This window comes from Balaenoptera physalus, assembly GCF_965194825.1.
Source record: "Balaenoptera physalus genome assembly, contig: HAP1_SCAFFOLD_1117, whole genome shotgun sequence".
Classification (NCBI taxonomy): Eukaryota; Metazoa; Chordata; class Mammalia; order Artiodactyla; family Balaenopteridae; genus Balaenoptera; species Balaenoptera physalus.
The window spans coordinates 65,492-88,429 of NW_028125677.1; the positions used below are offsets into that span (position 1 = coordinate 65,492).

Here is a 22,938-nt window from a genome sequence, read left to right on the forward strand (position 1 = left end):
AGGAGGTGGGACCGCTCTGCCCCCAGGCCTTCCGGGAGTGAGGGCGGCGCCAGGGGAGGAGCCGCCTGCAGCCGCCAGGAGCCCTTCCGGGGGTCCTGGAGGGGCGGCCCGGCCTGCGGGCCCCGCCCACTGTGGCTGCAGCCCAGGCCTTTTTCCTCGAATCCTACACATAAAAGAAAGATACACAGTCTATAGTAAATATTCACAAATGATTGTTGCTGCTGTGCTTACTATTCTATTAAAGGTGTAAAATCCATAAAACACTTTAAGTTCAAAGTTAAATATGAATTTTTACCTTTCTAATTATGTCTCTGCTATTCCCAACTGTGATTAATGAATCAGAGACTCTGGCATCACCAGTTAAAAATGAGCTTGAGAAAAAAATAGAACTCAGGCCCACCAGACCTACTGAATCACGATCTGCACTTTTACAATCTCCCCAGTGTACTTGTGTACCCATGAATAGTTGAAAGGTACATTTCTACCTCGACATGTCTTTTCTGTCTGAGAAATACACACATTTTATCCAGTTTGATATAAATAACACACTCAAAAATGCATATGCCTTTGTTGAAACCATCATTTTATCATTTCTTTTCCAGATAAGTATAGTCTCTACACTGGTTTTGTGGATCACATGCCATACTCTTTTCTTGTAGTTAGAAATAAGGTAGAGAAAGTTACTTTGTAAAAAAATAAAAAATATATGTGTATATATATATATGTATATATATTAGTGGATAATTGAAGACAGTCTTCTAAATTAAAACCAGTTCTCTTAACTTGCTGTTTTCTTCTTGGGTCACATTATGAACTCTTCCTGTGGCCACATGGCATGTGTACTTTTAATTTCAGGGGCTGCTGGCATTCCAGGATGTGGCCATAGATTTCTCTCAAGAGGAGTGAGAATGACTGGACCAAAATCAATGGGAATTGTACAGGGGTGTGATGTTAGAGAAGTATAGGAACCTGCTCTCCTTGGGTGAGGATACCTTCCTTCCAGAATTCCTTATCCAACCACAGGGTTTAGAGTCCTTCATTTGTAGAATGTCTCCTGGAATCTTCTGCTTCATATAATAGGGTTTCAGTTTGCAACGTTTCAGGAAAGATTGGGAGTTTGTGGATATAATTTATCTTATTCTTTTAAAATTGCAGCCTCCCTTTTAATATACTTTGTAACTGCTTGGGATGTGTCTATATGAACTGTGTACTATATGCTTCTGTTATAGTCCTTACAATATTTTTTTGTCTTATTTTCTGTAACAAATTTCCATGGATTCTTTGGGCTTAAGGTATACTAAAAGGGAGACTGCAATTCTGGGACTTCCCTGGTGATGCAGTGGTTAAGAATTCTCCTGCCAATGCAGGGGACCCGGTTCGATCCCCGGTCCAGGAAGATCCCACGTGCCACGGAGCAACTAAGCCATTGGGCCACAACTACTGAACCTGCGCACCACAACTACTGAAGCCGGCGTGCCTTGAGCCTGTGCGCCATTTAGTTTTTGGAGAATAAAACCGCCTCTGAGTGATTAAAATTTAGACCAACTAGTCAAAATCCTTTATCACCTGTGCTTTTAAACCACTGACCAACGGAACAAGTTTTACTAGTGATTGTATTCTGGAGTTCATATGGGCAATGTGGTTTATGACCTTGATGCTGGATCACGACATTTCAATGGTATAACTGCTATTAATTGTCTGTTTGTTCAATGATTAAAGTCTCACGTGATCTGAGTTCAGACTGGAGTCATCCTGGTTGGTTTCTGTCTATTGCAGATTTCTTCCAGTATGAAAGGACAAGAGCAATTCGGCTTACTTTACAAAATGTCTTCAAACTAAATGATGATATAATCTACATTCAATTAATTTATACATACCCTACTGTAGAACAGAGTTTGTTACGGTGGCAGAGCCCGGTAATTATGTAAAACTGAAACCTTTATCTGCAGTGGTTCAAGTCCTCTTCCTAAGAATATGTTTATAATCAACATTCTTTCACAAATTACCCAATTTAATTCACCATAGCATTCCTCATATTAACTAAATGGAGAATCCTAGGCTATATACAAATCCAGAAAGGGCCAAAAATCATCAGCCCCCATGGATTATTACAACCCATTGCTGAGGCATTCAAATTACTTATTAAAGAACCACTATGTCCATCAACATCATCAATTTATATATTATTGCCCCAATGCTAGCCTTAACCCTGGCTCTCACAACATGAATTCCTCTTCCCATATCTTATCCACTAATTAATATAAATGTAGGCATACTATTTATATTAGCCATATCACACCTAGCCATCTATTCCATCCTCAGATCTGGATGAGCTTCACGTTCAAAATACTCACTCACTGGAGCTCTAGGGACAGTAGCACAGACAATCTCATATGAAGTAATGTAACAGTTATTCTATTCTCAGTCTTACTGATAAATGGATCATTTACACTTTCAACAGTAATTATTACACAAGAACACCTATGACTAATTTTCTCCTGACCCCTACCCAGAATTTGATTATCTCCGCAGTAGCAGAAATCTAATGAAGCCCCACTTGATTTAACAGAAGTAGAATCAAAACCTGTATATGTCTTCAATGTAGAAAATGTAGCAGGCCCATTCACCCCGTCCTTCCTAGAGAATATGTCAATTTCCCTATAATAAACATTTCCACAACAATCTATTTTTAGGAGCATTTGACAATCCCTAGGTGCCAGAATTATAGATTCTTTCATCTTGTGAATATAGTTTTTTTTTAATAATTTTTATAGTTTTACTACCTTTAAACAAAATGTACTCCATTGCTGTGGAATATTCCTTCATAGGAGCGTTCATGATTCATTTCTGCATCCGCTTGTGATGGCCTTCAAGTTCTTTCAGGTTTGGCTCCTGTGGCTGCAGAGTCCATGTCCGTGTGTCCTGGTGCAGGGCTGGTGGGTTTGTGTTCAACTGGGAGAAGCACTGTGGGTCTGTGTGCACGGACTTCGCTATCTGAGGCCCGATTGTTTCAGAAGTGGTTGCATCCCCCCCGCTGCGTACCAGGCTTTCCATTGCTCCACATCCTGCTGATATTTGATACTATGTGTTTCATGTCTGCCACTCTGGTAGGTGTATGCACAGTATTTTTCTTATGGCTTTAATCCCTCGGTTGTTAGTGAAGTTGTGCATCTTGTGGTATTCATGGACTATTTCCTGTTGTTTTTTAAAAAGTTTTTAAAATTGTGGTCAAATACACATAACATAAAATTTACTATCTTAACCATTTTTAAGTGCACATTTCAGGGTCAAGAAGTAATTCGCACTGTTGTGCAAACCTGACCGCCATCGTCCTCCAGAACTTTTTCATCTTGCAAAATTGAAACAGTCCCCATTAAACATTCACTCCCCATTTTCCCTCCCTCAGCCTCTGGCACTCAACATCCTACTTTATGTCTCTATGTTTCCGACTGCTCTAGGGGTCTTGTATGAGTGGATCAAGCACTGTTTGTTTTTTGTGTCTAGCTTACATCACTGAGCATAATGCCCTCAAGGTTCATCCCTGCTGCAGCCCGTGTCAGAATTGCCTTCCTTTTTAGGCTGAATAACATTCCCTTGTATTGATGGACTGTGTTTTTCTTCTCCATTCATCCATTAGTGGACACATGTAATATCTACATTCATTTCTCCTGTCATAATATTTGTGGAATAATGTCAGAAAGTCCTATGAATCAAAAGTCATTTGCCATTAACTTTTTTCTTAAACTTTTTATTGTGAAAAACATCAAAGCTAAGAAAAGGGAAAAATACATGTCAGCTTCACTTGTGTTCAGGAATTAATACTTTACGGATTCACTTTATTCCCTGTGTGTGTGCTATGCTTGTGCATGTGCCTGTTTGCATACATATGCTGTGAATGTGCACAGGTATGTGCACTTGCACACGTTAGTGTGTCCATGGGCATATGCGTGCATGTGTGTTCATATGCTAGTGTGTGAATATATTTGTGCTGTGCACGTGCATATGTTTGTGTGTGTCCTGTGCCTGCCTGTGCGCACACCTGTGTGTTTGCTGGAACCACTTGCACTTGCAAGTTGGTTGCAGACTGAATTGTGCCCCAGATATATCCGCACGCAGCTGCTCCAACAATCCTGCGTAGCCACGTAAAGGTCACAGATCTCAGGGATTTAAATGGATGGAGCAGGATGTCCTGACACAGAGTCTGTCCTCCAATGACTGTCACCGTCTCAGTAACTTCTTTCACACCTTCTTTAAACCCCATTCAGGGTCCAGTTTAGACCCCCATTACATTCAGTCACCTGCTCCAGGTCCCCTAAAGCAACAATGTCACAGTTGGGGAGCCCGGCCAAGTATGGGGGTGCCCCTCCTGTTGGCCTGGCCTCCAGGCCCTGCACTTGGCTCCTGTGTTTCCATCTCTCAGCCAGGCCCCGACTTGGATGAGGCCGCCACCTCTTTCCTCACAGGGTCCCATCGCCCAGTCAAGGGGGTTCATTCTCCCCAAACACAGTATCAGGAGTGGGGAGGGTGGTGACAGTCCCCACTGGGTCTCCTTCATGTGAGACCCTGTGCTGTTGAAAGATCAGGCACCCTGTCCTCGGGGGTGGGGGGCTGGGGGGTGACATGCGGCCCACGATGGGCAGGCGGGTCCCCGGGTGGGGCTAGCCAGCGTGCAAGGAGTTCCGCGGTAGGTTCTCCTCTCCAACGGCTTCTGTGTCCCTACATCTCCCCGTGCCTCCCCTGGAACACAGCGCGGTGCCTGGGACGGGAGCCATGGGAGCCGTCAGCCACCGCCCCCTCTACACACACACACACACACACGCACATGCACACGCACATGCTGCAGGGAAGCAGGACCTGAGTGTAGGGCTCTCAGCAGCCCTGAGCGCCACGCCCGGAATCGGCCAGCCGAATGGACAGACCGGATCTCCCGGCCCGGACCATACAGGACTCTCCTGCCTGGGCTTCCAGTGTGGTCGCCTCCTTCTGGAAGCCTGGGAGGCTGGAATCAGGCCACTTCTTGTCTGTCTTGGCAGCAGACTGGGCTGCACTGTAAGAAGTTCGTGGCTCACCCATGGATCCTGACCATCAGGTGGCCAGAGAAATTGGGAACATTTCTGTTTTGCCTGTTGAAATGTTTAATGACAAAGATTTTGTTCAGTTTCCTGATGTGGGTGTCCAAAGATGAGAGACCCATGTGTGTGATCTGTACGTCCTATGAGATCAGCCCTAAGCTAGTTTAAACATGATCAAGTTCTGTCTACATGGTAGATTTAGACCTCTGCATGTCTTGTCTACCGATTATGTTTAGAGCTGACCATGTGTTGTCTATAATAAGAAGATTTAGACCTGACCATGTTCTGTGTACGCTAGGACTATGAGGACCTGGGTAGAGACCCGGCCTGGCCTCAGTACTGGGAAGCTCCATGACTGCATCTGAATGTCAGTGCTTAGGTGTCTGGGGTCTGGAGCTGAGGTGGGTTTGTCTACGTAACAGCCTCTCCTCTGAGTGTGGTGACCTGGTCCTCCCAAGGGTCAGTGCTATGGTCGGGGCCTTAGTCTTAATCCCTGCAAGGTTCACCTTCCCTGGGGTTCGTGGAGAATCCTCAGGGAGGCTACCTGGCAATAATTCCAATTTACCAGCACGTGCATGGTGCATAGGGAGGCAGGTTTACCTGGTGAATTGATTGCAGGGCACGCAGATTGGGCAAAAGCCCGATAGGCAGGTTTAGCTGGTGAATTGATTGCAGGGCACGCAGATTGGGCAAAAGGCCGATGGGTAACAGCTGAGGCTGCTGCTGAGCACTCCTTCCAGTCTACCGTCCCTACTCAGCAGAGTCCAGAGCTGCCCCTCGGCTTTCAGCCCTGCTGTCCTGTGAGTTTTCTCAACACGTAAGTGAGACGAGAAAGGACTGAGCCTGCCAGCGCCAAGGTCGTGTGTTCAACTCTAGCCTGAAAGCTTTAAAAACAGTTAAAATCACACAGAACCAAAGTGAGAAGAGGAGGACTCCTGTGGGACAAGTGTGGGGAAAGGAGACCCACCTGACACTTTTTCCCATCCCAGGAGGTCCCAGGGACCCAGCTTGTTTCCACATTGGGGGAGCCCCCTGCAGAGCCATGGTGTCCTGACCAAGGGGACGTGTGACCCCAGGTGCAGGGTCTGGGGAGGTGAGGTCACCCTGGGACTGTGGACATGTGACCCAGGTGGAGGGGTATGGGGAGGTGGGTCACCCTGGTGAGTGTGGATGTGTGACCCCAGGTATAGGGTGCGGGGACTGTGTGGGTCTCACCATACCTGCATGGGTCAGGATCACATGTACGGGGAGACCGCATATGCGCTCTTTGCCTGCAGTGTGTCCTGTCCCCTTTGAGATTTCCAACCTCTGCATTAAGGGTGTTGCCCTGATTAACCTGTGGTTCCTTTTCTTCTCTTCATCTTGTCACAATCATATGAGGTCAGACATGTTTGAGTGGGTTGCTGCTCTGTGTTCTGGTGAGTGACAGCACTTGGTGGTATCATATTAATATCATAGCATATCATATGTCTAATCTATGGGAGTCACCACTGCCTGGGTCCCCCTGGACAGAGGTCAGGTGAGCACAGACTAGCCCCCCCCTAAGAATGGTCTCCCACGTGCTCTGTGAGGGTACCGTGATGGCCCCTAAGGTAGGGGACTGTGTCTGGGCCTCTGACATTTGTGATGAAGGGGAGTCGAAATGGAATCTCAATTAACAAGACATTATTTTAAGAATTTATTTTAAGTGAAATGAAACACACATCACAAAAAAACAAAAAAACACACACATCACATACCCTTTACCATCATCACCATTTTAAGTGCACGTTTCTGAGGCATCAGATAGATTCACTTTCTCGTGGAGCCATCACCACCATCACTAGAACTTTTCATCTGGCAAAACGAAAATTCCACAACCATGAAAGTCTCACTTCCCATTCCCTCCCACCGCCCCTGGCACCGATATCCACTTCAGTCACTGAGTTGTCGACTCCAGGGCACCCACTGGAGTGGAATCCTGAAGTGTTTGCTGATGGGTCATTTTGGAAGAGCTGACTTTCAGTCTGAAGCTCTGCCTGTTTGCATCTGAAGATTCTGCATTTAAGGAGAGGGTGTATGAGGAAGGGGGTGTATGAGGGACAAAGGTGTCCGGGGTGCAGATGAGCCAGGACCTGACCAGCTGCCTTTTGGGTCCTCTGGTCCCATCTCTTGGTCTGTGCCTCATCTGCATCATCACTGTCCCCGCTGGCACCCCTGGGGTGTTGTTGTCTGAGTGAGACTCCCCTGGTGCCCCTGCTCTCCTCCCCTCCTCCTGCTGGTTGTGGAGGGAACTGCTTGTTGTGTGGTCTGTACTCCTGAGGCACGAAGGACCCTGTAGCATGGACCTGCAGAGTGTGGGATGTGATCCCAAGAGCATGGGGCCCACATAGGACACAACATCGGGGCATGACCAGTATTAGGGCTGCCTCATCACTGACAGGGAATGTTGTCCAGATCCTGCTCGGGAGGGTGTGGTGGGTGGCCTGGGACCCTAGAGGCCCCATTCCTATCCTGGAGCTTGGAGAGTGCATCCCCATGGGCTCCAGATTCACCCCATATCTCAGCCATATCCCTCTGTCCTGTCTTTGAACTCAGGAAAACGAGCTCTCTTGTCCACAACATAGGCCTGGTCCTGTTGGTATTAGGATTCTTTAAGTTAGGCATCCTGGGATAGCTCTTTTTAGGCCTGAGAAGGAACAACTCAGGAGTGTACAACAATTTCAGATGAAACTAATATTCAATGACTATCTCTAACTATTCGGTTGTTGACTTCTATTAGTCATTATTCTCCTGGTTTTAGCTCTGATGTGGGGATTACAGAGGAGTCAACATTTAAATCGTCATAATCTGTGTATTTGTAGCTTCAGTATCATTACTGACCCATAGTGTTTTATGGTTTGGGAAGAGTTATTGATTTCATGTGTCATGTAAAGGATTCACAATGATGATAGGGCAATTAAGATTACAATAGTGGCTAGTAAATTGTTCACATTTTCTCTACCTGTGCATCTATTGTATGCAAGTGAGTTAGTTTAGATGTCAATATTAGTGAAATGATATAGAGGACTAGAGAACTTATTTTAAAAATCACTATTAATGTGTGATGATGAAAATGTAAAAGTTCTTCCATAATCGGTGATGTTGTATCTTGAGAGCCGAGATGAAAGTGATATGCCTTAGTGATATACAGGATTTTAGCCTATGATTTAACTTTGACAAAGCTACATCACTTTTTACTTTTATCTCATTTATTGAGAAAGACATAATTGTTATGGTGTTGGCTTGAAACTGGTTGAAAAGGACTTGAGTCCTTCCTTATTTTACATTTACATAGGTAGGATCTTGAAACATAGGATATGGTGAAGGACATTCGTGTAACCATTCTAGGTTACGAGTAGCAGTTTCCGCTGCTAAGACTTCTTGTTTAGACGCAAATGCTTTTCAAAGTATGAAGATTATTAGCATTACTGCTGCTACTGAGATGAATGAGCCTAAAGACAAAATATTTCATGTTGTGTGTGCCTCAGGGTACTCAGACTAACGTAGTGACATCCCTGAGAGGCCAAGAAAGTGCTGCAGGAAGTCATATTTACTACTACAAATATACTTGTGAAGTGAATTTTTGCTCATGCTGAGTTAACTGTATAACCTGAGAATAGTGGGAATCAGTGTAGGAAGCCTCCTATAATAGTGAAGACTGCTCCCATGGACATTAGGTCATGGAAGTGTGCTACTACATAGTATGTATCCTGGAGGACAATGTCTGCAATGAGTTGGCTAAGATGATTCCTGTCAAACCACCTACTGTAAAAAGAAAAACTAAAGCCTAAAACTCATAATATAGTGGGAGGTCATATAATATTACTTCCGTGAACAGTTGCTAACCAGGGACTTCCCTGGTGATGCAGTGGTTAAGAATTCGCCTGCCAATGCAGGGGACACGGGTTCGAGCCCTCGTCTGGGAAGATTCCGCATGCCGCGGAGCAAAAAGCCCGTGCACCACAACTACTGAGCTGCCCTCTAGAGCCCACAAGCCACAACTACTGTAGCCCACACGCCTAGAGGCCGTGCTCTGCAACAAGAGAAGCCACTGCAATGAAAAGGCCGCACACCGCACGAAGAGTAGCTGCCGCTCACCGCAACCAGAGAAAGCCCACGTGCAGCAAACAAGACCCAACGCAGCCAAAAAAAAAAGAGAAATTAAATAAAGAGTTGCTAATCAGCTAGATGCTTTTACTCCTGTAGGGATAGAAGTAATTACGGTAGCTGATGCAAAGTATGCTCCTGAGTCGACAGCTATCCCTATGGTAAACATATGATGGGCCCACAAGAGAAATCCTAAAAAACCAGTGAACATGACTCATACTATTCCAAATTAGCTGAAAGGCACTTTTTGTCCTAAATAGTATGTAATGATATGTGAGTTTACAACAAACCCTGGTAGGCCATGAATACAGACTTCAGGGTGAGCAAAGAATCAAAATAGGTGTTGGTATAGGATTCAGTCCCCTCCTGCAGGGTCAAAGAAAGTAGTGTTTAGATTTCTATCTCTTAACAATATGGCAATTCTGGCTGCTCGGACTGAGATTGGTAATTATAGTAATATGGCTATAGTTGGGGAAGATTAAACAAATAATGGTGTTTGGTATTGGGATATGACTGCTGGTTTTGTATTAAAGACTATAGTAATAAAAGTAATAATACCAAGAATTGAAGAGACACCTGCTAAATGTAAGGAGAAAACAGTTAGGTCGACAGAGGCTCCTGCATGGGCCAGATTGCAGGCTAGAGCTGAATACACGGTTCCACTGGTACCAGAACCAGCTTCTACTACTGGTGATATGAGTAGGAGTAAGAATGATGGGGGAAGTAGTCAAAAGTTTATATGATTTATTTGGGGAAATGCTACTTCAGGTGTCCGAGTTATTAGTGGTCCAAGTCAGTTTTCAAAGCCTGCAATCATAATGGGTACAACTATAAAGAAAATTATTACAAGTGCAGGGACTGTTATGACTACCTTACAGGTTTGGGCATCTCCAAGTAGCGCTCCAGGTCAGCATAGCTCAGCCTGGATTAATATACTTAAGGTGCTGCCTGCTACTCCAGCTCAAGCACCAAATAGTAAATATAAAATGCCGATATCTTTGTGATTTGTTGAAAATAATCAGCAGTGTATGAACAGAGGTAAAATGACTGAGTTAGCATTAGACTCTAAATCTAAAGACAGAGATTGAGCCCTCTTTCTGGCAAACCCTGTGGTGAATCAACAAATTGAATTGTAACTTCAGAGAAGCAGCTTCAATTCTGCCGGTGATTTTCCTGCCTTTTTTTCTCTTTTTCTTTCTCAAATGAAGGAGAAGTAGACTGAAGCCAGTTGACTAGAGGATTTGCCTGTTAACTAAAGTTTCCTGGGGTTAAAACTCATCAATCTCATAAAGATTTGGCTTAAATACAATGTTTGCTTTACATTCAATTGATGTAGAATAAAGTCTTGCAATCCTTATTTTTAGGAATTAAGTAAATTTTACTTGTTTAGGATTTTGAAAGCTCTTGGTCTGAACTAACCTAAATTCCTAGTCCAGCACCAATAGAATGGGTGTTGTGTGTAGTAATCGTGTGGGTATTAGGATTGGTAATGATAGGAAGGTTATTTCTTTGTATGTTCAAATTGTTTTGTTTTTGTGTTGTTTAATGAAGGGAATATAGTTATTGATGTGGAGTATGTTAGCTGCAAGTAGAAATATATGCTGAGGACTGCTATGATGGCTATTAGTGTTGGGAGAATGATGTCATTTTTGTTATCTCTTGGATAATTATTCATTTGGTTAAAAACCTTGATAGTGATGGGTGATGTCCTAATGATACTATAATGGTGAGGAAAAGGATTGTGATGGGAGGTGTTTTATCACATGTGTGTGACAGTGATACTCTTGTACATGATCTGGGCATAAATAAGAAGAAGATAGTGTTGTTATGATATAAATTAGTATGTTTAGGATTGTTATAATCTGAATATACATTATAATAGCTGTTATTCATCCTATATGGGCAATTGATGAGGAGGCTGTAATTTTTTCCAGGTGAGTATGGCGAAGTCTGCCTCAGCCTCCAGCTATGATTTATAATATCACTATGATTAATAGTTTATTTAGGTTGATGGATGGTGACATGTGGTATAAAACTGATAGGGGTGCAATTTTGTGATGTTGATAGCATCAGGTCTGCTGTTCATGGGATGCCTTGTGTGACTTCAGGCACTCAGAAGTGAAATGGGGAAAGTCCTACTTTTGTGACAAGGGCGATTGTCATGAGGGTGGATGCTGGTGGATTAAAGATTCTTGTTATTCATTGTGCTCTTTGACCAGAGTATATTAGATTAATGATAATAGCCGTTATAAGTAACATTGATGTGGTGGACTGTTTTAGGAAATATTTGTTGGATGCTTCTGTAGCTTATGGGTTCATGTTTTTTATTAGAATGGGGATACCATTAACCAGTGTGAGCTTGTTATACAATTATATTTCCTGAGAAAATGGTCAGTAGAATGATGGTAAAAACAATGAGAGTTTATTAGCACAGGAAGGATATACAAAAATATTTTGGGGGTATGGGCCGGAAGCTTACTTAGAGAATTTTACTATATAGCATGTGGTGTAATGTGGTAGGTAGCATGGAGAATGTAAAATTATTAGGAAGAATTCAATTCCAGGAATAAGAGCATTGAAACCTCTATGATTTACTCTATCAAAATAACTGTTTTGTCAGACATATTTCTTAAGTTTGCTGTGGGTTGCCTGGTATGATGACAGGTAGAGAAAACTCTCATATACATAGGGCTAATGTTAGTAGTAAAAAAACTTTTTATAAGAGATGTATATGTTGATCATATCAAAATTGTGGGTAGGATGCTCAAATTCATAGAAAGGAGATTTTTAGATGTGTTTTAATGATGACTTGGGCTGTATATAATTCTGGCACCTAGGGACTGTTGAATGCTCCTAAAAATAGAATGTTGTGGAAATGTTTATTATAAGGAAATTGACATATTCTCTAGGAAGGACGGGGTGAATGGGCCTGCTACATTTTCTACATTGAAGACATATACAGGTTTTGATTCTACTTCTGTTAAATCAAGTGGGGCTTCATTGGATTTCTGCTACTGCGGAGATAATCAAATTCTGGGTAGGGGTCAGGAGAAAATTAGTCATAGGTGTTCTTGTGTAATAATTACTGTTGAAAGTGTAAATGATCCATTTATCAGTAAGACTGAGAATAGAATAACTGTTACATTACTTCATATGAGATTGTCTGTGCTACTGTCCCTAGAGCTCCAGTGAGTGAGTATTTTGAACGTGAAGCTCATCCAGATCTGAGGATGGAATAGATGGCTAGGTGTGATATGGCTAATATAAATAGTATGCCTACATTTATATTAATTAGTGGATAAGATATGGGAAGAGGAATTCATGTTGTGAGAGCCAGGGTTAAGGCTAGCATTGGGGCAATAATATATAAATTGATGATGTTGATGGACATAGTGGTTCTTTAATAAGTAATTTGAATGCCTCAGCAATGGGTTGTAATAATCCATGGGAGCTGATGATTTTTGGCCCTTTCTGGATTTGTATATAGCCTAGGATTCTCCATTTAGTTAATATGAGGAATGCTATGGTGAATTAAATTGGGTAATTTGTGAAAGAATGTTGATTATAAACATATTCTTAGGAAGAGGACTTGAACCACTGCAGATAAAGGTTTCAGTTTTACATAATTACCGGGCTCTGCCACCGTAACAAACTCTGTTCTACAGTAGGGTATGTATAAATTAATTGAATGTAGATTATATCATCATTTAGTTTGAAGACATTTTGTAAAGTAAGCCGAATTGCTCTTGTCCTTTCATACTGGAAGAAATCTGCAATAGACAGAAACCAACCAGGATGACTCCAGTCTGAACTCAGATCACGTGAGACTTTAATCATTGAACAAACAGACAATTAATAGCAGTTATACCATTGAAATGTCGTGATCCAGCATCAAGGTCATAAACCATATTGCCCATATGAACTCCAGAATACAATTACACTGTTATCCCTAGTAAAACTTGTTCCGTTGATCAGTGTTTTGGAAGAACAGGTGATAAAGCATTTTGACTAGCTGGTCAAACTTTTAATCACTCGGAGGCGGTTTTATTCTCCAAAAAATAAATGGCGGACAGGCTCAAGGCACGCTGGCTTCAGTAGTTGTGGCGCACAGGCTCAGTAGTTGTGGCCCACTGGCTTAGTTGCTCCGTGGCACGTGGGATCTTCCCGGACCGGGGATCGAACCGGGTCCCCTGCATTGGCAGGAGAATTCTTAACCACTGCATCACCAGGGAAGTCCCAGAATCGCAGTCTCCTTTTTAATATACCTTAAGCCCAAAGAATCCATGGAAATGTGTTACAGAAAATAAGGCAAAAAAATATTGTAAGGACTATAACAGAAGCATATAGTACACAGTTCATATAGACACATCCCAAGCAGTTACAAAGTATATTAAAAGGGAGGCTGCAATTTTAAAAGAATAAGATAAATTATATCCACAAACTCCCAATCTTTCCTGAAACGTTGCAAACTGAAACCCTATTGTACGAAGCAGAAGATTCCAGGAGACATTCTACAAATGAAGGACTCTAAACCCTGTGGTTGGATAAGGAATTCTGGAAGGAAGGTATCCTCACCCAAGGAGAGCAGGTTCCTATACTTCTCTAAAATCACATCCCTGTACAATTCCCATTGATTTTGGTCCAGTCATTCTCACTCCTCTTGAGAGAAATCTATGGCCACATCCTGGAATGCCAGCAGCCCCTGAAATTAAAAGTACACATGCCATGTGGCCACAGGAAGAGTTCATAATGTGACCCAAGAAGAAAACAGCAAGTTAAGAGAACTGGTTTTAATTTAGAAGTCTGTCTTCAATTATCCACTAATATATATACATATATATATATACATATATTTTTTATTTTTTTACAAAGTAACTTTCTCTACCTTATTTCTAACTACAAGAAAGAGTATGGCATGTGATCCACAAATCCAGTATAGAGACTATACTTGTCTGGAAAAATGATAAAATGATGGTTTCAACACAGGCATATGCATTTTTGAGTGTTTTATTTATATCAAACTGGATAAAATGTGTGTATTTCTCAGATAGAAAAGACATGTCGAGGTAGAAATGTACCTTTCAACTATTCATGGGTACACAAGTACACTGGGGAGATTGTAAAAGTGCAGATTGTGATTCAGTAGGTCCGGTGGGCCTGAGTTCTATTTTTTTCTCAAGCTCATTTTTAACTGGTGATGCCACAGTCTCTGATTCATTAACCACAATTGTGAATATCAGAGACATAATTAGAAAGGTAAAAATTCATATTTAATTTTGAACTTAAAGTGTTTTATGGATTTTACACCTTTAATAGAATAGTAAACACAGCAGCAACAATCATTTGTGAATATTTACTATAGACCGTGTATCTTTCTAACTTTTGTGTGTAGGATTCCAGGAAAAAGGCCTGGGCTGCGGTCACAGTGGGCGTGGACCCCGGGCCGGGCTGCCCCTCCAGGACCCCCGTTGAGGCCTTACGCTCCTGGCGGCTCCCTTCCCCAGCGTCCTCCTCCCTCCCGGAAGGCCTCTGGGCAGAGCCGTCCCACCCCCTGCGCCCAGAACGGAGCCCGCGTTTCCGCAGAGCTGGAACTCCCGGCTCGGGGTCTCTTCCCTCCGCCGTCACGGAACTGACCTGGAGCCCGAGGGGAGGGCGGCCTCACTGAGGCTGCCGGCTCTGGAGGGGCCCCGGCGGGCGAAGCCGCGACAGTCGTGGGGACGGCGGGCCGGGTAAGTGGGCACCGACCCTCCTCCTGGTGCGGTGCCCGGGCGTCAGCGCAAGACCAACTTCTGAGGGGCAGGGGTTCGCTGCCACCCGCCGCTGCTGGGCAGAAAGAGCGGCCCCCTGCGTCTGGTCCCGGGGAACTTCAGTCCCTCCTCTCGCCCCTGCCCTCGGCCTGGCTCGCGGGGCCTGGTGGGCGTGGGGAGTGGGTCGGCCTGAGCGTCCTGAGGGGAAACGGGGCAAGGGAGGCCCAGGGTCCGGTTGGAGCGTCAGCGCCCCTCCTCCTGACTGCGGGGAAAGCGGCTGAAAACGCATCCCCAGGCTCGCAGGCCCCTTGTTCAGCCGAGTCTCTCTGCGCTCCTTCCTCCCTGAGCTAAAGTACTGGGGGGAGGGGACAGGGGAGTGGAATGGCGCAGGTAATGGGGAACATCAAAAGGTGACTGTTAACTAAGGAAAACCAGCTCTCCCAAGGTGAGGAATGGAATGCTTTTCTTTGTATGGGAAGATGCAAGCGTCTGGGCTCACTGAAATCCTTCCTTTGATATGCACCTCAGCTCTCTGGGTCCTGCATTCTGTATTTGCATATCCTGAGTTCCTCAGGGCCTGCCGGCTCACACTGGAGGGCTGCAAGTGCTGATGTCTGTGACATCCTTTTTTTACTGATATGGCAAGAAATATTCCATTTCTCACAGCCTTGAGGGGCAGAGAGTGAAAAAGAGTAGGAGAATCTCACTCAGCATGTAATTTGGCTTATAAATATATATATATATAATATTCATATTTAAGTGTGCTAATGGAGGCTCTCAATTCCAATCAATTTGTACTACTGCCCTCTATGTATTAATTTCATCAATATCATATGATAAATGCCTATAAAATTGATGTAATCCATTTAAACAGGATAATTATTTTTAAAGGAAACATAATAGAAATATAACAACAAAACCCTTACCACCAAAGGCTGTGTGTGGAACAACCTAAATATATGTTCCATTGTTAAAATATTGAAAGATGTATTCAGTAGAAATATCAACAAAATGAAAAATAATAAGGGCAGCGGAATGCTGAAATGTTGTATCTTTATCATTAAAGTGGCAGAAAATCATTTAGTAGGCACTGAGGGCAGAGGATGCCTGATTTTATATCTTTTTCATATTTGTGCAGTTGTTTCAGCAAGTAACTTAAAGACAAAATGGAAAAACAAGGAGGTTTGTGCCTGAGATCATGTTGATGTGAAACCAGGGATGGCCACCTTGTGCCAGGTGCGTGAAGTTTACCTGGCCAGGTAGACCGCAGAGCTCCTGAGAAGCCAGGGTTGGAATTCTTCTGCTGGGTGCCCCTTAGCTTCTGTGACTTGACTGATTGTGAGTCATGTTGGGGGAAAGACCTGATCACAGGAAATGGGTGGAAATAGAGTGATTTGGGGAGCAGCTAACGACATTCATCACAGCTCATGGCCTGATTGAATTTTAAAGAAACAGGAAAACAGATGCTTCTTATGGAATCAGAGAATATGAGGGCGGGACAATCCCAGAAAATGAGAAACACCCATCCCATTTTCCAGATGAGAAAACAGAGGCCCAGCAAGGTGAAATCCCTCACCCAAGTTGCACCTGTCTCTCCTCCCCACTACATGGTTCATGAAAGCAGGACTCTTCCTGCCTTGATCACTGCTGAACTCCAAACAGGGCCAGGCATCTAGCAGCTGCTTCAAAAATTTTGGTTGGGCTTCCCTGGTGGTGCGGTGGTTGAGAATCTGCCTGCCAATGCAGGGGACGCGGGTTCGAGCCCTGGTCTGGGAAGATCCCACATGCCGCGGAGCAACTCGGCCTGTGAGCCACAATTACTGAGCCTGCGTGTCTGGAGCCTGTGCTTGGCAACGAGAGGCCACGATAGTGAGAGGCCCGCGCACCGCGATGAAGAGTGGCCCCCGCTTGCCACAACTAGAGAAAGCCCTCGCACAGAAACGAAGACCCAACACAGCCATACATACATACATACATACATACATACATACATAAAAAGAATGTAAGCAGACAAGAATAGCATTAAAAAAAAAATTTGGTTGACTGGATGAACAGCGCTATTTCTTTCTTTCTCACTCTTATTCAGGACTGTGCCAAGAACTCCCCAGGTTGCAATGTAATTCGATAAATGTAAATATTAATTGAGTTTTGGTGTGATGAGGGCTTAGGCTTTGAAGGTTACAGACTTGGTTCAGATCCTGGTTCTGCCACTCAATAGCTGTTTGGCTTTGGGAAAATTACTAAACCTCTCTGAGCTTACTTCCTCCTTTGTAAAGTGGGGATAAAACTATCTGAGCCAGCAGAACACCTGCATCAGGGATGTGCACTAAGTATTGGTCTTTCTCACTCTCCCACTCCTTCCCTCTGTTCTTCCCCAAGAAGTTGTATAGAAGGATATAGTAGTTTTAAAAAAAAATTAATTTAATTAGTTTTGGCTGCGTTTGGTCTTCGTTGCTGCGTGTGGGCTTTCTCTAGTTGCAGGGAGCGGGGGTTATTGTTTGTTGCGGTGCGTGGGCTTCTCATTGCGGTGGATTCTCTTGTTGCGCTTGTTGTGGAGCACTGGATTTAGGCGCACAGGCTTCAGTAGTTGTGGCCTCCAGGCTCAGTAGTTGTGGCACATGGGCTTAGCTGCTCCGCAGCATTTGGGATCTTCCCTGACCAGGACTCGAGCCCAGGTCCCCTGCCTTGGCAGGCAGATTCTTAATCATTGCGCCACCAGGGAAGTCTGATATAGTACTTTTTAAAAAGGGGTTTTAATTTATTTCAGAAAATATACATTTTTCTTGTAGAAAAGATTATTCCCCTATAGAAACATAAACACGCAAACCACTCCAAATGCTGTATTCTATGGGTTAGATATTATCAGTCACATTTTATAAGTAATTGGGCAAATGCCAAAGCACTAGCTACTGGGGAGTAAGAAGACTCAAATCTGGGGTGCCCCCCACCCCAATTTCAAGAGCATGGTGTGTTTTTCAAATCCATGTTTCATCTGGTCTTTGTTTCTCATCCATATTCTGTGTCTGCCTTTCACCAGAAGGCTCAGATCCTCCGCTTTCACACCCTCCCGGCTGGCTGTGCCCCAGCTCCCGCCCTGGAACCTCTGCATGCCTGGGTGTGCCTGCTCCCCCTGTGCATCACCAGCTTTGCCAGGGAGCTGCTGTATCGTGCACTGCTTGCTGTGCCCAGAGTACCTGGACCCTTCTGGTACATGAAGTACACCCTCATCACCATGTGTGCACGCCCATCCCCTTACCTTATATCCTGCCTCTAAGCCAGGGTTGGGGGTGACTACAGTGTGCATTCAGCTGTGTGAGGTGCTGGGATCAAAGTGAAGTTCCCAACTTTTGAAGTTGCAGGCTTGAGGGGCACACAGTGATTTAAAATCAGGTCACCTGACTTCAAGGGGGGACTGATTGATTTAAAGCCAAGGCAGCTGACTTAAAGCCTGTGTCCCTCAGCTGCAGGACGAGACCAGCTTTGGCGGTACACGGGTTCGCTCCAAGCCACGACTGCTATTCAGGAAGAGCTTCCAGCAGCGCCTTAGTGCAGGGGGACTTGGTCCGTGGTCTTGCCCCTGCTCTCAGAGGGGGGCCACCTGCTCTTCTGGAGAATCAGGGAGGGGGAAGTGCAGAGTCCCAGCTGGAGTTGCGTCACCCTTGTCTGATGGCAAGGAAAGGGGGGCGGGGCTGTGTGGTGTCCTGGGGCTGGACTCACCAGGTCGACTCAGCCTCTCAGCCCCCTAACCTCCCCTCACACACCCCACAAGAGTTTTCAGTAATATGTAATTGCGCCTTAGGTTCTCGGTCTTCAAACTCATACCCAGGCTCCCAGATCCCTTGATTCAGCCTATTCCTCTGTGCTCTTTCTTCTGTTACATACAGTCCGAGAGGGAGGGGCTGGGGGATGGGACTGGAGGGATCCCGGCAGCACTGGCCTCAGCTGACTAAAGAGATCCGGGGCCTGCGCTATCACACATGTGCGAGGACCCTTAAGGCGGAATCAAGGGGGCCAGTTAGAGGCAGTGCTTGCTGCCTCAAGTGAGTATGGATCACCGTCGGGTGGGGAGCACGCTGACCCCTGAGAAGTACTGTTAGGAGGATGTGTTCCTCCCTCGGCTTCAAGGACGTGGGTGGGCTTCAGGGCTCCAGTTCCTCTCCAGGCCTCCAGGTCCGACTGCACCGCAGCGGGCTTGCAGACCTGTCTTCCTGTCCCAGAACTTGCCAGGCTCCAGGAAGAATCCAGATTGCAGAAATGGTGCCTGAGCACTCCAGCGTAAGAAGTGCTGTCCCTGGGGACCCAACAGTGGAGGGAGGAAGGGTGAAGGGACTGGGGGTTAGGGTAGGGAGGGGTGGCTGCCCTGGGAGACATTGAGAAAAATATCGCCCCCCACACCCCTGCCCCTGCAACTGACCCATTGATGCCATAGGATCTCAGCGCCTTTTAGTCAGAGATGCCTCTGCTTCTTTACTCCTGTGTTCAAAACTATGCAAAACCAACTCTTCATCCTCTTGCTGCCTTGCCAGGACTTTTAAAGCACTGTTCTTTTGAAGCACTCGTTCCCTAAACTGCAGTTTGGAGCTGTCCCAGCTATTTAAAAGTGTTCTCCTTAAACTGAGACTAAATCCTACTCTTTTGGAAAAATGTCCTTAACTTCATTGGAGATCATCTTTTCTGCCCATTCCTTCCTTCTACTGCCCTCTTAAGAACCCCTGTGCTCAAAGAGCTTGGTGATTTATTTTTTGCTTGATGTCTAAAAGAAACCTTCCCCATGCACCCCAAAAAGCTTTCCTGGATCATAGGTGTTTCAAAACCATGACAGTGTTTTGCAGTTAGTATACACTGGGTAGACTGCCTAGCAATCCCTCCAAGAGCCAGAGGTGAGCAACACCTTTGCTTATTTGATTGGATGTCCTTCAAGTTTAGGAAGGTACCATTCTTATGACCCAGGAGATAAGACAGAGCCCTGGATGGCTGTGGCTGTGATTAGATAACTTCTGATGATTTTATTTCCCTTACTGAGCTGCTGCTTCTAGGTTAATTTCATTTCATTACCTGTCCATTTTTAAAGAAAGACTGACAAAGTCACTGGAATAGGTCAGGAGTCTGAGCTCAGGGTTGGTCAAAGGTACTCACAGGGAGGAAGGTGGATAAAAATAGGTAGGTAAATAGGAGGGTTGGCAAGTACAGCCAGGACACCCGTGTTCATCGTGCATACTAATAAAGGCCAGAATCTCATTTATCTCTGGTGGGAAGTTCTGATGGTTTCACAGGATCAAACTCAAATCATATTCAAACTAGGGGATTTCCCTGAGCATAAAAGGAAGTGTCCATCCCTAGCAGGAGTCGCTGCAGAGGAATAAAGACGTAGATGTAGAGAATGGACTTAAGGACACAGGGAGGGGCAAGGGTAAGCTGGGATGAAGTGAGAGAGTGGCATGGACATATATACACTACCAAAGGTGAAATAGATAGCTATTGGGAAGCAGCTGCATATAGCACAGGGAGATCAGCTCAGTGCTTTGTGACCACCTAGAGGGGTGGGTTAGGGAAGGTGGGAGGGAGACACAAGAGGGAGAGGATATGGGAATATATGTATACGAATAGTTGATTCACTTTGTTATACAGCAGAAGCTAAGACAACAAGGTAAAGTAATTATACTCCAAGAAATATGTTAACAATAGCAACAGCAAAAAAACCCGAATCTAAGTCAATCAAGCCAACGGAGACATTGTATGTGTTTACAGTTCAAGAAATCCACAAGATAATCCTTTATTCTGTAGGCAATGAATGGTCCATTCGAAAAGAAAAAAACTTTCTAAAATGTTGTTTTTCCATTTATTGTTCAGAACATCCTTTTTATACCTCTGAATTTCTTACTATTCAAAGCCAAGTCACGTGAGTTACCGGGAAGCAGCTGATTGATTTAAAGTTGGGTCATGTGATTTAAAAACCAGTGGCAGTTGATTGATTTAAATCCCAGTTAAATGACATGAGGAAGGGGTGCTAGAAACTGCTTTTTCATCTCTGGCTCAGAATATCATATATACCTACCTTGGTTTTTCTTATGATTTAGAAAACTTGAGCTGTCTCTCCTTGGAATCATCAGGAGAAAAATACAGCATTTCAGGTTCATTCTTGAAACCAACTTCTCACGGTTAAGGTGTATTGGCTAAAAGATCTTCCTTCTTCAAGAGATTCCAAACCTCTGTAAGACACTTCATTGTAATTGGAGAAAAAAGAAGAATGAATTCAGGCCAGCAGCTGCAGGAGGCCAAGGCAGCCCCCAGGATTAGGGAAGGAGGGGGAGGAAGGGCTGAGAGTTTGGCTTTAGAGCAGACAACCCCCAGAGGGCACTGAAGCACAGGCAGAGCCCACCTGCCACTCCCAGTTTGGCACTCCAGGGTCAGATTTAGGTTTGGAGATGGGGTTGCTGTAACCCCAAGGAGGTGAGCAGAGAGGAGGAGTTGATTACCTCTGATTATCCTCTGACTCTCTGATTTGATTATCCTCTGACTCTCTGGCCCAAATTGCCTGACGTCACAGGGGGGGACAGAGTTTTGCTTTCAGCAACTGATGGGACACTTCCAGGCTGGTCGGGTCGTCCAGTGGCCCGACAGCCTGACAGGCTGACTGCGGTATGATCGCCCTTCTTTTCTCCAGAATCTGTACATCAGGAGGTGCATGGGTGTGGGAGCCCATTCACCGCCACCCCCCACCCCCAGGGGGGATGGCACCTTCCCTGGCTGTACCCTATGATCACCAGGTGCTTGAAATGAATGCAAGATTTTTGACTTGAAGGAAAAGCTCACGTAACCACTTCTGCCTCATAATGTGTGGGATTTACTATAATGGAAGGACATTATAAAGAACAGGTAGAAAACTCACCTGTTGGTCTCCATGTAGGAGTTAATTTTGCATGAATCCCTCCTACATGAGTAGATAGCAGAGGTTTATTTTTGTTCCCGTGTGTGTAGTTGTGTCAGAGGATGTAGGTATGGTGATTTGAAGCCGTCAAAGAAATATTCTCAGAACTCTCAAGACTTCTCTTGATTGGAACCGAAAGAGACCTGGAAAAGGAGGAAAAGAAAAGGAGGAGGGAGAACGAATGACTGTTTCTCAGTAAATTCACCTTCCTGGTTGATTGTTCTGTCTTCTCATTTCTTTTAACTTCCATGTATGTCTAGTGGTATAATGTAGAAAGGCTGATTTTTATGCTTTAAAAGATTTTACATCACAAAGAAACTAGAAGTGGCTAACAGAACTTATTCAAATCAATTTTACCTAGAGACTTTGATATTAAATTTGTATACTAAAATGGGTTTATCCAAATTTTCTCTTTCTTTTTGAGTGAATATTTGTAACATATTTTTGTAGATAATAATTTATCCTAGATATACAAAATTGTGAGAATGGGTACCATTTTTTACCACTTAAATGATTTCTTTTAAATGAATAGATTGTACAGTTTAAATGCCAATGTTGTGTCTTACATGTTGTGTTTTAATTCCTGATTTCCAAAACTTGTGTTTATTTAATTGATTTCTATCTAATAATCTGTCTCCCCTTTATTGTTTCTTACTTTATATTTTATTGATCTATAGTTAATTTACATTATTATATTAGTTTCAGAGGTACAACAGTGATTCATAAATGTTTAGGTTCTTCTCCATTTATAGGTATTATAAAAGAGTGGCTATATTCCCCATGCTATACAGTACACCACTGTAGATTATTGATTTTATACATAGTGGATTGTACCTCAAAATCTCCTACCACTAATTTGCTCCTCCACCCTATCTCTCCCTGCTGGTAACCACTAGTCTGTTCTTTAATCTGTGAGTCTGTTTTTTTGTTGTTGTTGTTTGTGTTGTATTCAAATTTTTAGATGCCACGTGTAAGTGATAACATACCATGCTTGTTTTCTCATAACATACCATGCTTTTTTTCTCATAACATACCATGCTTGTTTTCTCTGCGGCTTATTTTA

At 44.1% G+C, this 22,938-nt stretch overlaps 2 long non-coding RNA genes across 2 annotated transcripts in view; both read right to left on the bottom strand.

The window, feature by feature from the left end:
• The window catches only part of LOC309653758, a 177,651-nt gene that overhangs the window by 62,365 nt on the left and 92,348 nt on the right, over nucleotides 1–22,938 (bottom strand). The gene's annotated exons all lie outside the window — the stretch shown is intronic.
• Nucleotides 13,799–17,241, bottom strand: LOC309653752. The gene is made up of 2 exons (XR_014259435.1): nucleotides 16,992–17,241; nucleotides 13,799–16,649 (listed from the first exon to the last, which is right to left on the bottom strand). It is a non-coding gene; the product is annotated as an uncharacterized lncRNA (long non-coding RNA).